A 13798-nucleotide genomic window follows, 5' to 3' on the forward strand; every position below is an offset into this window, starting at 1 on the left:
AGGTGTATTCATTCGACAATTTAATGAGCACCTGGGCCGGTGGTAGGTGCTGGAGACACAGTGATGACTAGGCCAGTCAGGGTCCCTCCACTCATGAGACATCACTGTAGAGGTCAAGGTCAAGATCAAAGTCATAATTTACCTCTGTGCTCCTCAGCAGAAAAAACAGAGGAGTCGCAGGCCCCATTATATGCAGGGTTTTGGCAGTCCTGCAGCACAAATTCATGAATAAAAAGCTAGAAGTAACTCAAGTGAACCACTTTCATGTGATTGAACTTGACCGGCCAGAAGTCTTGGGCTGGCTGGTGTGGGAAATAAAGAGCGCAGAGCGCGTGGCGCGAGTCCGAGATAAAGGGGTGTGGCCGCGTAGTCTCGGCAACCAGTTTTTCCACGCGTCGCTCCATCCGGCAGCAACAGGCCGCGGGGCAGTAGAGTCTTCCACGCCCACCACGAGGAAAAGGGGGAGCGCTGGCTGGCCCCCGTACTCCTCACCGCCGTTTATGAAACGTCCCCCAGTTGTGCCTCATGCGGAGTCCGATCCTCGCGGACGCACCGAGCTGCCTGGCCTCTGCGCTGAAAGGTGAGGGCTGCGCGGTAACTAAGTGTTCCTAGAATCTAGGCTTCCCAACCCCATCCATTATTAAATCCCAGTCTCTTCCCCCGTTCTCCTACAGCCTGGCCCGAACACTCCTCCACCGAGCACTCCTCCCCCAACTACTCTCGCCTCCCGCGCTAGGCCTGGGGGGCGGGGCGAGGGCTCCAGGCTGCGCGAGAGTTCCGCCCAAGTCCCGCGAGACTCGCCTGCCGCCGCTGTTGCCGCCGCCGCCTCCTACGTCTTTCCCTTTGACAAGTCGCCGCTGCTGCAGCAAAAATAAAGGACGGGGCCACCGCAGCCGCTGCCCTGGCTCGGGTCGCCGGAGCCGCGCCCCACCCCCGCCAGCTCTGGAGCCGCGTACGGTAACGCCTTCTCTTCTGTCCTCCAGGCCGCCTGTGCGTGCGCCCCGCTGGCCCGGCAAGGCCGGCCGGAGCCGTTCGGGGGCCGCCGCCGAAGGGGACCGCCGGGGTCCCGGGTGGGAGGCAGGCAGAGGCCTGAGAAAGCCCTCCCGGCGCGGTGCGGCTCCCCGGCCCCTGAGGCCTCTCGCTGCCCGGGCGGCTACAGAGCCGCGTTAGAAGCTGAGCGGCTGGCCCGAGAGGGCGGAGGAACCCGCCCCTCTGTCGGCTTGCTGTACCAGTCCACGGGCCTCGGGGGTCGCGTCTCTGACCTCCCCCACTCCTTTATCCGCTAACGAGAGTCCCGCCCCCGGCCGGGGCTCGGACCAGGGGTGGGGTGGCGGCCCGACTCTATTTCGGGATCCGAGGAGAGCCGCGACCCGGGTGCCCCCCGTCACCCTCCACCTTTGGAGCGGTGGAGGTTGGGACGACGTGGCTTTCCCTTTTGCTCTGCTTTTTGGGTGGGGGCAGCTCATGATCTGGTAAACCTTTCTTCAAATCTTTTGCCTCTGTAAAATAATCATTTATAAAGCTTTTGCTACTGGGAGGGGAGACGAGATGCATTGTTAAGTCTCTGGGGTGAGATGAGGAGGATGATGACGGGAGCTTTCTCAGGGAACATAGTGAAACCTTTCCTGTGATGGGTGGCAGGTTCATGGGAGACACAGGAGGACCGGAGCTGGTACCATCTCTCCCAGGAGGTTATGTAAAAGACATGCTGTGCATCCTAGAGAGCTGTGAAACACAGGGACAGAATTTTGCTTTAATTTAACAATGATTTCTATAATGCAGTAGAAAATATGGATACTCAGAATAGGAATACCAAATCTGAACACACTGACCCATCCTCGTAATTTCATTTCCAGAGGTAGCATTTCATGGTTAACATTTTGGTGTATTTCCTAACAGACACTTAATTTTTTCAAATAGTTTTTGGCTCATCCTTGACTGGGACTTCCCCATTCTATACATGTTGGAAAAATGATTTGTTTTATTTGTCACTTCTTTGACCTGCTGATTAAAACTGGTTACTTGTTCATTAGCACTGGCTGTACTCAGTCATCACTATCTCTTTCATTGGGCCCTCTTCCAAAATGATTATTAGCTAAATGCTTTTAAAAAAAGAAAACATTAAAAATTAATTTACTTGGATCTAGGACATATGTGTTTTTACAGTTCTGCCTGTGGTGGGTGCTGTAAAGGAGTAGTATTTGTGGAAAGCAAATAAACTTTGATTATTATGGTGGGAAGAAACCTGTTTACTTCAAGGCTTTATAAAATTGGCTCCCATTGGTTATTTTTAGACCCGAATCATTATGTGGCATTGTTTGTTTCATAGTGCTTTTGTGATTGGGATGGTATGGACATGTGCCTTTGATTATGTAGATTTCTATAGTGTGTGTTTATACAAGCAAATTGAGTGTCCTTGGTACCTGTGTGCATATATGTGCATATATATGTACACACATGTGTATTAAGTACTTGTACGCATTCTTAAATCTTGGAAGTGAGTTAAAATGTATTGTTATATTATTTGAAGAAAGAAAGCATTCGATAGGCAAAGAATAGTCTTGCAATATTTCCCCCAAATCACATGACAGTTTTATATGGCAGAATGAGACATCTAGGGAGGTTGAAAATCTGGAGGCTTTTAAAAATAGGATAGATTGTCATCTGTCTGGGGTTGTCATTGGAATGGCCTATTAAGGCCTCTTGTAATTCTAAACTTTTATGAATTTTGCTTTCCCTAAGGTTCTTATCACTTTGCTTCTTAAATTTCTAGTCATGCTGTTTGCTCGTGACACTTACCCATTCATTTGCTGGTCATGTATTCCACTCCCAATGCAGGTATCGTGGTGATGCATGGAGGAGAAAGCAAATGTAAACATGTCATTTAATCTGTTTATTAATATAAACATCTGAAAATCCTTTTTGATAAAAGGAATTTCAGAAGACTTGTTGATTAGGCTGGGTTGGTTAGTAGAGGATGCAAATAATAAATACAGTACAATTCTAATGTCCCAAGCATTTTTTTCCCAAAAACAAAATTACTCAATATTTGAAATTTAAAAAAAAAGACTGCATACATTGAGCAGCTGATTTTTTAAAATTCAGATTTTCAGAACTTAAAATAATGATGATGACTTTGTAGTTTAGGGTGTGGAGAGAAGTTTGTATTAGGATAAAAGCAAATTGACTTGAGAAAAAACCTTGAATTTTATGGTTGGACGACTGATAATAAGTAACAAACTTACTATAATCTATTGACAGTTTTTTATGTAAATAAAACTTTGGCTTAAGAGACAAATGAAATATGTTATTTTGGGCACATACTACAGATTATCACGATATTGAAAGCAAAAAAAAATTGGTCGTTTTAAAAGAAGTTTGCAAAGCCAATAAAGTTGCAACAGCAGCAAATTTTTTTGACTAAAAAAGGCAGAAGGTATAAAAAACATAACATAGGTAATTTACTTTTTAGATGCCCGATCTGGTTTTTATTATTTTAGTTTGTTCTGCTGTCACTTACTAGACCCTCTAAATTAATGGGAATATTAAATTCCAGATGAGATCCCTGAGCAAGGGAATAAGACATTCGCATAAGATGATCGATTGATGGATTTTATTTATTTTTAACTTTATTTTGAAATAATGTTAGACTTACAGAAACGTTGCAAAGATAGTACAGAGTTCCTATATACCCTTCACATAGCATCCTCTACTGTTGAAGACTTACATAACAATGATCAAACCCAGGAAATTCGCATTGGTGAAATACTATTAACTAAACTACAGACTTTATATGAATGTCACCAGTTTTTCCCCAATTTTTTTTTTTTTTTTTCCTCTTCCAAGATCTAATCCAGGATCCCACATTGCATTTAGTTGTTATATCTTCCTAGTCTTGTCTTACAGTCTGTGACAGTTCCTCTGTTTTTCCTTGTCTGTCATGACCTTGACACTTTTGATGAGTACTAGTCAGTTATTTTGTATAATATTTCTCATTTTGGGTTTGTCTGATGTTTTTCTCATGATTAGATTGAGGTTCTGTATGTTTGCAAGAAAACTACAAAAGGGATGTGTCCTCAGTGCATCATACTAGAGGGTACATGATGTCGATATGTCTTATTGCTAGTGATATTTTAACCTTGATTGCTTTATTAAGGTGAACTCTGCTGTATTCTCCACTATAAAGTTACTATTTTTCTTTTTGTAATTGATACATATCGTAAGGGAGATACTTTGAGATTATGCAGATATACTGTTTCTCCTCAGACTTTCTCCCACTGATTTTAGCAACCGTTGGTGGATGTTTTTTTGTTTTTTTGTTTTTTGTTTTGTTTTTTTGTGGTACACAGGCCTCTCACTGTTATGGCCTCTCCCGTTGCGGAGCACAGGCTCCGGACACACAGGCTCAGCGGCCATGGCTTACGGGCCCAGCCGCTTCGTGGCATGTGGGATCTTCCCTGTCTGGGGCACGAACCCTTGTCCCCTGAATCGGCAGGCGGATTCTCAACTACTGCGCCACCAGGGAAGCCCCGGTTGGTGGATCTTGTCTGCAACAGTTATTACTGTGGTATTTGCCTATTGGTGATTTTGTTATTTCCCTCGTTCCTTTTACATTTATTATTGGAATTCTTGTGTAAGAAAGAGCTGTCCCTTCCTCATTTATTTGTTATTTATCTTTATAAGTATGACTTCATGGATATTTATTTTATTCTACAGATTCTACTTCAATAGTATCATTATCTTATTGCTCAGATTCTTCCAGTTTTGGCCATTAGGAGCTCTTTCGGGTTGTCCTCCACCCTTTTTTGAGCACTTCCTTATAGTCTGGCGCCACAGGCTATATTCCATGCTGATCTTGTATTTTTCCTTGTACCTGTCCTGAAATCAACTACTTCTCTAAGGAGATCTGGTTCCTTTTATTGGAGAACAGAATTTAAATCAAGGTCTGAATGCTAGGTATGCTCACTGGGGTGTCATTGCTCCTAGGCCCTCAGAGGACAGAGCTAGGAAATATATGTGTATATACTAACCTGCTCACACATGCAAGCAGACACACACACACACACACGCACACACACTTATTTCTGTATTTGTCTTTCTCTATATTTTAAAAACCATATTTGAGTTCATATTAATATCTTGTATTCCAGTCCAACACCACAAGGTTCATTCCAACCTTTTTATTTATTTGTTTAATTAATTTTTATTGGTGTATAATTGCTTTACAATGTTGTGTTAGTTTCTGCTGTACCAGCCGTTTATTTGTAACTTTTTTTTTCTGACGGTGAGAAACCTGCCTCTTGTTATCTATAATACTGTATACTAATTTATTTGTTCAGTTTTAGAATGCACATCAAGTAGTGACTGATTGCTAACCCTTATGAGAAACATATTTACCAATGAGTTTAGTATTTTATACATTTTTTTTTCTTGTCTTTAGCCATATAGTATCTAGTCAGCTACTGTTTTTCAAAGTTACTTAGGTTAATTCTTTTGTTCCTCACTTCCTTTAGTGTGGTTATATTATTCATCTGTAATGCAGTTAGGTCTCATTCTTTGTATCCTATTTTGGGTTCCTTCAATTCTGGTTGATTTTATTTATTTTGGTATATGAAACATCACTGCTACTAAACATTACATTAAAAAATATATACTCAGATAATTGTCACTCCTTATTCCTACTACCCTATTCCCATTCCCTCCCCTCCCTCTTTTCCCCACCTGTTTTCCATGCCCTTAGGTAACCAGCTTCTTTAGTTTCTGGTTTATTCTTCCATTATCTCTTTTACACAGATGAACAGATTGTGGTTTTTTTTGTATTCCTTTTTTTCTTGCATACAGTTTTTTAAATTGAGGTACAATTTACAAAACACAAAGCTCACCCTTTTGAAGTGTACAAATCATTTTTTTTAGTCTATTCATAAGGTTGTGCAACCATCACCTCTACCTAATTTTAGAACATTTTCATTATCCGGAAATGAAACCCTGTATTGATTAGTAGTCACTTCCTATTCCCCCTTCTCCAGCCACTAGTAACCATACTTTCTGTTTGTATGAATTTGTCTATTCTGGACATTCATGTAAATGGAATCATATGATATGTGGACTTTTGTGCCTGGCTTCTTTCACTTAACATAATCTTTTCTAGGTTCATCTATGTTATAGCATGTGTCAGTACTTCATTCTTTTTACGGCTGAATAATATTCCATTGTATGAATATGCCACACTTGTTCATCCATGCATCAGTTGATGGACATTTGGTTTTTCTTTTCTTTTTTTTTTTTGACTATTATGAACATTCAGGTACAAGTTTTTATGTGGACGTATGTTTTCAATTCCCTTGGGTGTATACCTAGGAGTGGAATTACTGGGTCATATGATAACTTTTTCAGGAACTGCCAAACTCTTTTTCCCATTCCCTTCTTTCTTATATGAAGAGTGGCATGTTATAGATACTTTTTTGCACCTTTTTTTCAACTTAATAGTATGTCCTGGAAATCACCCCAACAGTTCATTCTTTTGAAGAGATAGTCTTTTGATAGTCTTCATTCTTTTTTTTTTAATTAAAAATTTATTTATTTATTTATTTTTTGGCAGTGCCATGTGGCTTATGGGATTTTAGTTCCCTGGCCAGGGATCTAATCCAGGGTCCCAGTAGTTAGAGCACTGAGTCCTAACCACTGAATCACCAGGGAATTCCCAGATATCCTCCATTCTTTTTTACAGCTGTATAGTACTCTACTGTGTAGATGTATCCTAAGTTATTCAGTCATTCTTCTGTATGTGAGCACTTAGGTTGTTTCTTGTATTTTGCATTTATAAACAATTTTGCAGTAAGTGACCTGTGAATATATATTTTTGTAGTGTAAAAGATGTATCTTCAGAGTAGATTACTACAAGTGGGATTGCTGGGTCAAAAGTTCTGTTCATATATAGTTTTGTTAGGTATTGCCAAATTTTCCTCCAGGAGTGTTGTACTAATTTGCGTTCCCACCAGTAATGTATGAGAGCACCTGTTTTCACCACAGCCTTACCAACAGAATGTGTTGTTGTGCTTTTTAATATATACATATTTTTTGCCAGAGATGAGTGATTTTAAAAAATGCCCTGCAGTCATTTCAGTGACTGGAACCCATGGTGGAAGGAGGGCACTTAATGCCCGGCGTTGGCAGGTTCTTTTGTTTTTTTTTTTTTTTTTTTTTTGGTTGCATTGGGTCTTCATTGCTGCGTGTGGGCTTTCTCTAGTTGTGGCGAGTGGGGGCTACTTTTCATTGTGGAGCACGGGCTCTAGGCGTGTGGGCTTCAGTAGTTGTGGCTCTAGGGCTCTAGACTGCAGGCTTAGTAGTTGTGGCTCACGGGCTTAGTTGCTTTGTGGCATGTGGGATCTTCCTGGACCAGGGCTTGAACTTGTGTCCTCTGCATTGGCAGACGGATTCTTAACCACTGCGCCACCAGGGAAGTCCTGTTGGCAGGTTCTTATAGCTTGAAAATGAAATATATTGTCCACTAATACTGTACTGATAACATGTAGGTTATTTTGTGCAGGGGAAATTGACTAGAAGGCAATTTCTGATCTAGCCAGTATTGCTCATTTGAAACTTTTTGCATTTAATGGAGTTGCTGCATTGATTCATTATACCCGTGCTCTGAAATACTTGTGGAGTTTAATAAAGGATAACTGAAATTGTAAGGAGAATATTTTTTCCTCTAGATTATGTATGAGATAGTAATTATTCGTTCACATTGTATGCTAGTTATTTTGAACAGGACATACAGTACTTATTGGCACTATGGTATGGTAGTTATTTGAACAGTAATGGCTTTATGTGGAATCTGTTTTATTTCCATAAGAAAGAAGGCCAGTCTTAAGGAAGAAGAAATCGAGAGTTTAAAGTTCTGGATTAGGATAATCCTATCAGATTTTAGTGGTGCCAAGAAACTAAGACAACATGAAAAACATCTCCATCTTACAAGGTAACAAGTTCTGCTCAGGGAGGCTGGAAATTTCGGTTCTTTCACCAAAAAGGACATTGTTCCAGGTGCTTGGAACACATTAATGAAAAAACAAATATTCTTGCACTGGAGGAGCTTACATTCTAGTGGTTTTCTGATGAATTGATGTTTTCAGGAAAACAGATGATGAGTGCTGATTGTGAGTAGAATCAGCAGAGGTCTGGTGTATTCTTACAATCATCTTTGGTGGTATAAAAACCTCAAATAACACTTTATTTTACTGGTTACAAAGCAAAGCCATGAAAAGGTTTCCACAGGATGGTAACTTACGTTGTTCACCAATCTTTTTTTCTCTCATTTTAAGCGATTCCTACCACTAGTAGTAGTAGTAGTAGTAGTAGTAGAATAATAATAACAATAGAATAATAGTATAGTATAGTTTTTTTCTCATCTGGGGTTCCATGAGAGAACTAAACCCTAATGTTCTAGGACATTTGAGCATTAATTGTATGTGAAGAATTAACTTCTTTCCAGTGCACCTAGAATGGCACTAGTTATCTACTGTCCTTGGGAGAGTTGAGAAAAGATTCACTCCAATATTCATTTCAAGTTCTATGGTTCGGATGATGAACCCGGTTGAGAAAGGTCATAGTCATTATAGTTAATTAGATATTTTGTTTGTTTGTTTCTCTAACTTATTAGTAGAGTGATGTTGGATAAGTTTTTATCTCTTAGCCTATTTTCTGATCTATAAAATGGGAATGATGATAGTTTCTACCTCATAGGGCTCATGTGAAGATTAAACAAAAAAGTTTTTCCCATCTACACTTACCCATTTCTGTGGCTTTAAGAACTATCTAAATGTTGATTGACTTCCACATTTATATCTTCAGCTCTGACCCCTTTCCTGAGGGTACAGTGTCATAGTTCGTCTGCTTATTCCACATCTCATTTGGCTGTCTAAAAGGCTTCTCAAACTAATTTTGCACAACACAGAAGTTGTGATTCCTGTCCTCACTATTTCCTCCCAATGTGCCCTTAGTAAATGGCAGGACCATTTACCTAGTCACTCAGGCCAAAAGCTTAGGTGTCACATGTGATTCTTTTCTTTATACCCTATAATCAGTCCACCAGCAAATCCTCTTGGTTCTGTCTTTTGAATATATTTCTAATCTGATAAGATATCATCATCTCTACCTTATTACTCTGGTCTAAACTACCATCATAACTGTTTTCCTTGTTTTCTCACTTGACCTCCTACAGTCTATTCTACGTTTCACAGCTAGAATGATCTTTTTAACTGTTCATCAGATAAGCCACTCCTCTATTTAATACTTTATAATGACTTCCTTGTATAATTAAAATAACAGCCAGATTCCTGGCCATGGCCTGTAAGGTCCTCCATGATGTAGTCCCTGTCTCCTCTCTGTTCACTCCACTTCTGCTACACTGAACTTCGCTATGTTCTTTGATCATGCCAGGTGCATTCCCAGGGCTTAATACTTGTTCCTGCTCTGTTCTTCCCTCAGGTCTTCGTACTGCTTGCTCCCTCACGTCATTCAAGTGTCTGCTTAAAAAGGAGTTCAGAGAGTCTACCTCTTTAGAAATCTCCAATGAGCACACTATACAAACTAGTGATCACCTTGCCTCTAATTTCTCCTTGTCTCTCTTGCTTTATTTTTTTATAGTATGCTTTCTGAAATTTAATGATTTGTCTACTTGTTTATTACTTGTCTTCCTCACTGGAATGTAAACTCTGTGAGAACAGGAACTTTATAACCTGTTCATTCCAGTGCCTAGAAAAGTCCCTGACACATAGTAAGCCAGAGATGCAGCTCTAGAGTTGTCTGTGGAGTGAAATTATCTCTAAATTAGATTAAGTGATTCTACCTTTTTAAGATTTTAAGCCAAAGAAGAACTATTAAACCAGTTAAGCAGTGCTGTGATTTTTTTGCATTAGACAGTCATATGTGAAGTGTTAAGATTTAGAATTTATAACATTATCAGGAGCATATAATTGTTCAAATATGTGCTAAGTAATATTTAAAAAATAAGCTTGGAGTATAGCTCTTGTGTTTATTACAGTGTTTAACATATTTTGGTTGCCCTCTAATTATAATGTTATTGATGTTAATGTAATAATAATATTTCCTCTTGCTCTGGCAAGCTATTTTTCCTCACTCTAAACTCTTGATTTAAAGTCTCTGTTGATCTTGATTTTTTTTGGGGGGGATACGTTATTAGCCAAGCTTTTTTTTTTTTTTTTAAACTTAATATAGTAGCATTTATAGAAGCCCTTTTGAATTTTGCCATTTTAGAAGACCTTTCCTGTTAGTCACCATACAAAACTGTTCATGGGAAGTTTTATGTGAGACAATTCAAATAAACAGCTTTGCTAACTGATAGTATTAGAAATCTAGGATAACCTAGGAATATTATATTATCTATGTGTTAATATAGTTTAAAAGCATGTGGGGGCCAGTATCTTTTATATAAAGTATCATTGAACTTTCTTATACAACTAAACATCCAGTGATGTATTGATACATTGAAATTTTATCAGTAATCTGGTCATAGTTTGACTTCTTAAAATTGCTCATTCTTTTGAAAAGAAGGAAGGATGACGAATGATGGAGAGATTTATGTAATTTAGTGAAGGTGGTGTGGTGGAGTGGCCAGATGCACAAATAAAGTAATAATACTCGGTAACACTTACTGAGCATTTATTGTGCACCAGGCACTATTGTAAGAACTTTATTGTATAAATAATATTAAATCTGGTTGAACTGTTTATTATTTAAGCCACGTTTATTTTGTAGATAGGAAAATGAAGCACAGAAAGGTTAAGTAACTTGCCCAGGATCACATAGCTAGTAAGTGGTGGAGTCTGGATTAGAATTCAGAAACAAAGGCAGTTGTTGGTGGAAACTGTGGGAGGCAGAGCATGGAAATGGCCAGCCTCAGTGTGATGGTTTTGTCTGATCTAAAATCCCATCCAAATAATGTTGTTTGGGCAGGACCGTTCTACGTAGGTGTTCAGAAACTCATGTTGACAATGAGACGGGCTTTTAGGTGTCGCATGTTGCTTTGACTTCTTAAAGAATGTTTCTAGTTTTCTTCTGCCAAAGAAGGGTAATAGATGTTAGAAGAGAACAACAATTGGAATAAGGATTGAAATTTGCTATAGGAAGGTGAATATTAGTGAATCTTTATACCCTGAAATAAGTTTTTCTTGGTAGACCTTGAAACAATGATATTAAGTAGCAAGTTTAGTCTGCAAACTGTCTAGAGTGCAAACAAGTAATGAAATAATAATGCCTTACATTTGTATATAGCCTTTCAGTTTTCAAAGTAGTTTGGTAAACATTTTCCCAGTTTATCTTCATAACACTTCTGTGGGATAGGCAGAGTAGATATTCTGCCATTTGATAAACTTCCACAGAGGAGAGAGGTAGCTGCCTAATAAACAAGCCCTTGAATAACGTCTAGTTGCTAGACCCTCTTTTATGAAGGTTCTATTCATAAAGGAAGTTGCTATTCCTTTGCAAAACTGCCAGAGTGTAAGTGGTGGACTTCTGCATTGTACGGTGTTATGGGCTTGATCTCTTAAATTAGTGATTGGAAAGTTGCTTAATCTGGAGGCAGAAGATACTTGGCATGGTGAAAGGGCAAAGATGGCCTGTTGTAATTGGCATGTTCTTAGTGTTTGTTCCTGTTAAAGCCTAGGCATTTTTGAGAAATATAATTTAGATTAAAAATATAAAATTTAGGATTAAAATATAAATTAAAAATATAATTACAATACTGTTTTGATCTTTTTTAAACCAACGTTTTTCACTAAGACCTTTTACATTTAGGCTGTAGTAGTATTGATGCTGTTTTGATTGCATTGTAGATTAGCATAGGGGTGGGGCACTTTGCTTTTTTAAAGTCAAAAAGAGAGTTTGGTAGCTTCTGAAAAGCCTCATGTAATGTGTGGCAGTGGGGAAACGCTGATAAAAGTTTAGTATGTCACCTGTTTCCCCTGTTCATTTTGAAACTATTCTGAATTGCTTTGGTTAATTTAAATTAGTCTGAGATATGAAGAGGAATTTTTCAAAACTCTTTAAAGATATGCTGTATAAGGGAATAAAGTCAGATGCAAATTCACAGAGTCATTTCACTTTAAAGTAATTCATGATTGACAAAATGTGACATTGTTTTGCAAAAATCTAAAGAATTGCTGAATGTTTTGTATTTTTAAGTTGTAGCTTTCAGTTCTCAGTGATATTCTCCCTTTCCATGGTGCTCTCTTGTAACTGCCTCCTTATAACCACCCCCTCCCTCTTGGTCTGCCTTTTGTTGCTTTGGCTCTTTATTTCAGAGTAGGAAGGCAGGAAAGAGTTCTTGTACACAAGATAAAACTAGTCCTGTTTGGAGCTCAGTGAGCTGGAGCACTTATGCAATATGTCTGCTGACGATAAACTCCAGAAGTACCATAAGCCCACAGGAGTAGGAAGATAGCGATGACTCTGCAATATTGTCTGCAACTTAAATAGAAATTTAAAAAAGTCATAATTAAACTATATTTTTTTCATGGAAAGCCATAAATTGGCTAGATATTGTTAACAGACTTGTAAGTAAGAGTTAAGTACATAGGAGAGTTTAGCATGTTGAGTGTTAGTGAAATTCTTGTCAAATGATTTCTTTTAGTACTTTATAAACATGATTTGTTCATAGTTAACTTAAATTCACTTATGCTTGACTGTGCATTAGTCTATTACAGGAATATGTAGAGGCTGTTTGCAGTCCTAGGTAGGTAATTCAATTCCCAGACAGTGTTTTTTTAAAAAATCTTTTTATTACAAAGTATTTTAAACATATATTAATATAAAAGTAGAAAGAATAGTTTAAACAGCTCCTATGTACCACCCATCATTGAGCCTCCAGAATTATTATAGACAGTATTATTTTCTCTATATTTCTATCCACCACTACCCCACTCCCAACTCTGGACTCCATATCCCAGACATAGTTAATTTGTAAATTTCAGATATTTAATTTGTAAATTTCAGGTATTTCAGTATGGATCTTTAAAAGATAGAGTCACTCTCTCTTTTGTATAAAATAAGCATAATACCATTATCTTACCAAAAAAATTTATAGCAAGTTCTTAATATCAAATATGTAATCAGGTTTCATATTTTTCTGATTGTTTTATACACACACAGTTTGCTTGAAGTGGGATCCAAATAAGATCCATACTTTACAATTGTCTTGTATATTAAATCATTTTTAATCTTTAGACTCTCCTTCCGTCTTTCTTTTTTTTTCTTTCTTAAAATTTTTTGCTAAAAGAAACCAGATTTTTGAGAAGTTTCCCATAGTCTCATTTTGCTGATTGCATCTCTGTACTGTAATGTCATTTAACATGTTCTGTCTCCTGAATTTCCTGTAGTAAATTGATAGATTCGTTAGATTTTTTTTTTTTTTTCTTTTGGTAAGAATACTTCATAGGAGGAATTTGTGTTTCCATCAGGAGGTATGTAAGGTCTTGTCATCTCTCTGTGATGTTTGCAGCTATTGATGATCATTGCTTTGATTTACTAGTTCGTCAGGGATTGCAAAATAGTGAAATCCTATTGTTCATGTATTAGATGGTGTTTTTTAGGATAGTTCTTCAACAGTGTAAATTGTATATATAGGGCCTTGTATTTATATCAGAACTGGTTCTGGGATGATTTGACAATGTTCTATAGTGAATTCCTTTAAAAAGGGAAGAGCACAAGTTTTTATTATTGAAAATTGGCAATATTGACTTGGCAATATTGAATAACTAGAGTTTGTTTAAAGGACATTTGGCCA

At 38.2% G+C, this 13798-nt stretch overlaps 1 protein-coding gene across 24 annotated transcripts in view; it reads left to right on the forward strand.

Annotated features, from left to right (window-relative positions):
* The first annotated feature begins 420 nt into the window (after positions 1-420).
* Positions 421-13798, forward strand: part of HERC1 (HECT and RLD domain containing E3 ubiquitin protein ligase family member 1) — a 217162-nt gene continuing 203784 nt past the window's right edge. For 19 of the 24 annotated variants that reach the window (XM_067029682.1, XM_067029689.1, XM_067029685.1 and 16 more), the window contains exons 1-2: positions 421-580; positions 675-957. The gene's annotated coding sequence lies outside the window, so the exon portion shown is untranslated. Of the gene's footprint in view, positions 581-674; positions 958-13798 lie in introns of those variants that run through there. The other 5 variants (XM_067029683.1, XM_067029694.1, XM_067029696.1 and 2 more) reach the window with 3 other exon arrangements.

Source organism: Kogia breviceps, chromosome 3, assembly GCF_026419965.1.
Source record: "Kogia breviceps isolate mKogBre1 chromosome 3, mKogBre1 haplotype 1, whole genome shotgun sequence".
Lineage (NCBI taxonomy): Eukaryota > Metazoa > Chordata > Mammalia > Artiodactyla > Physeteridae > Kogia > Kogia breviceps.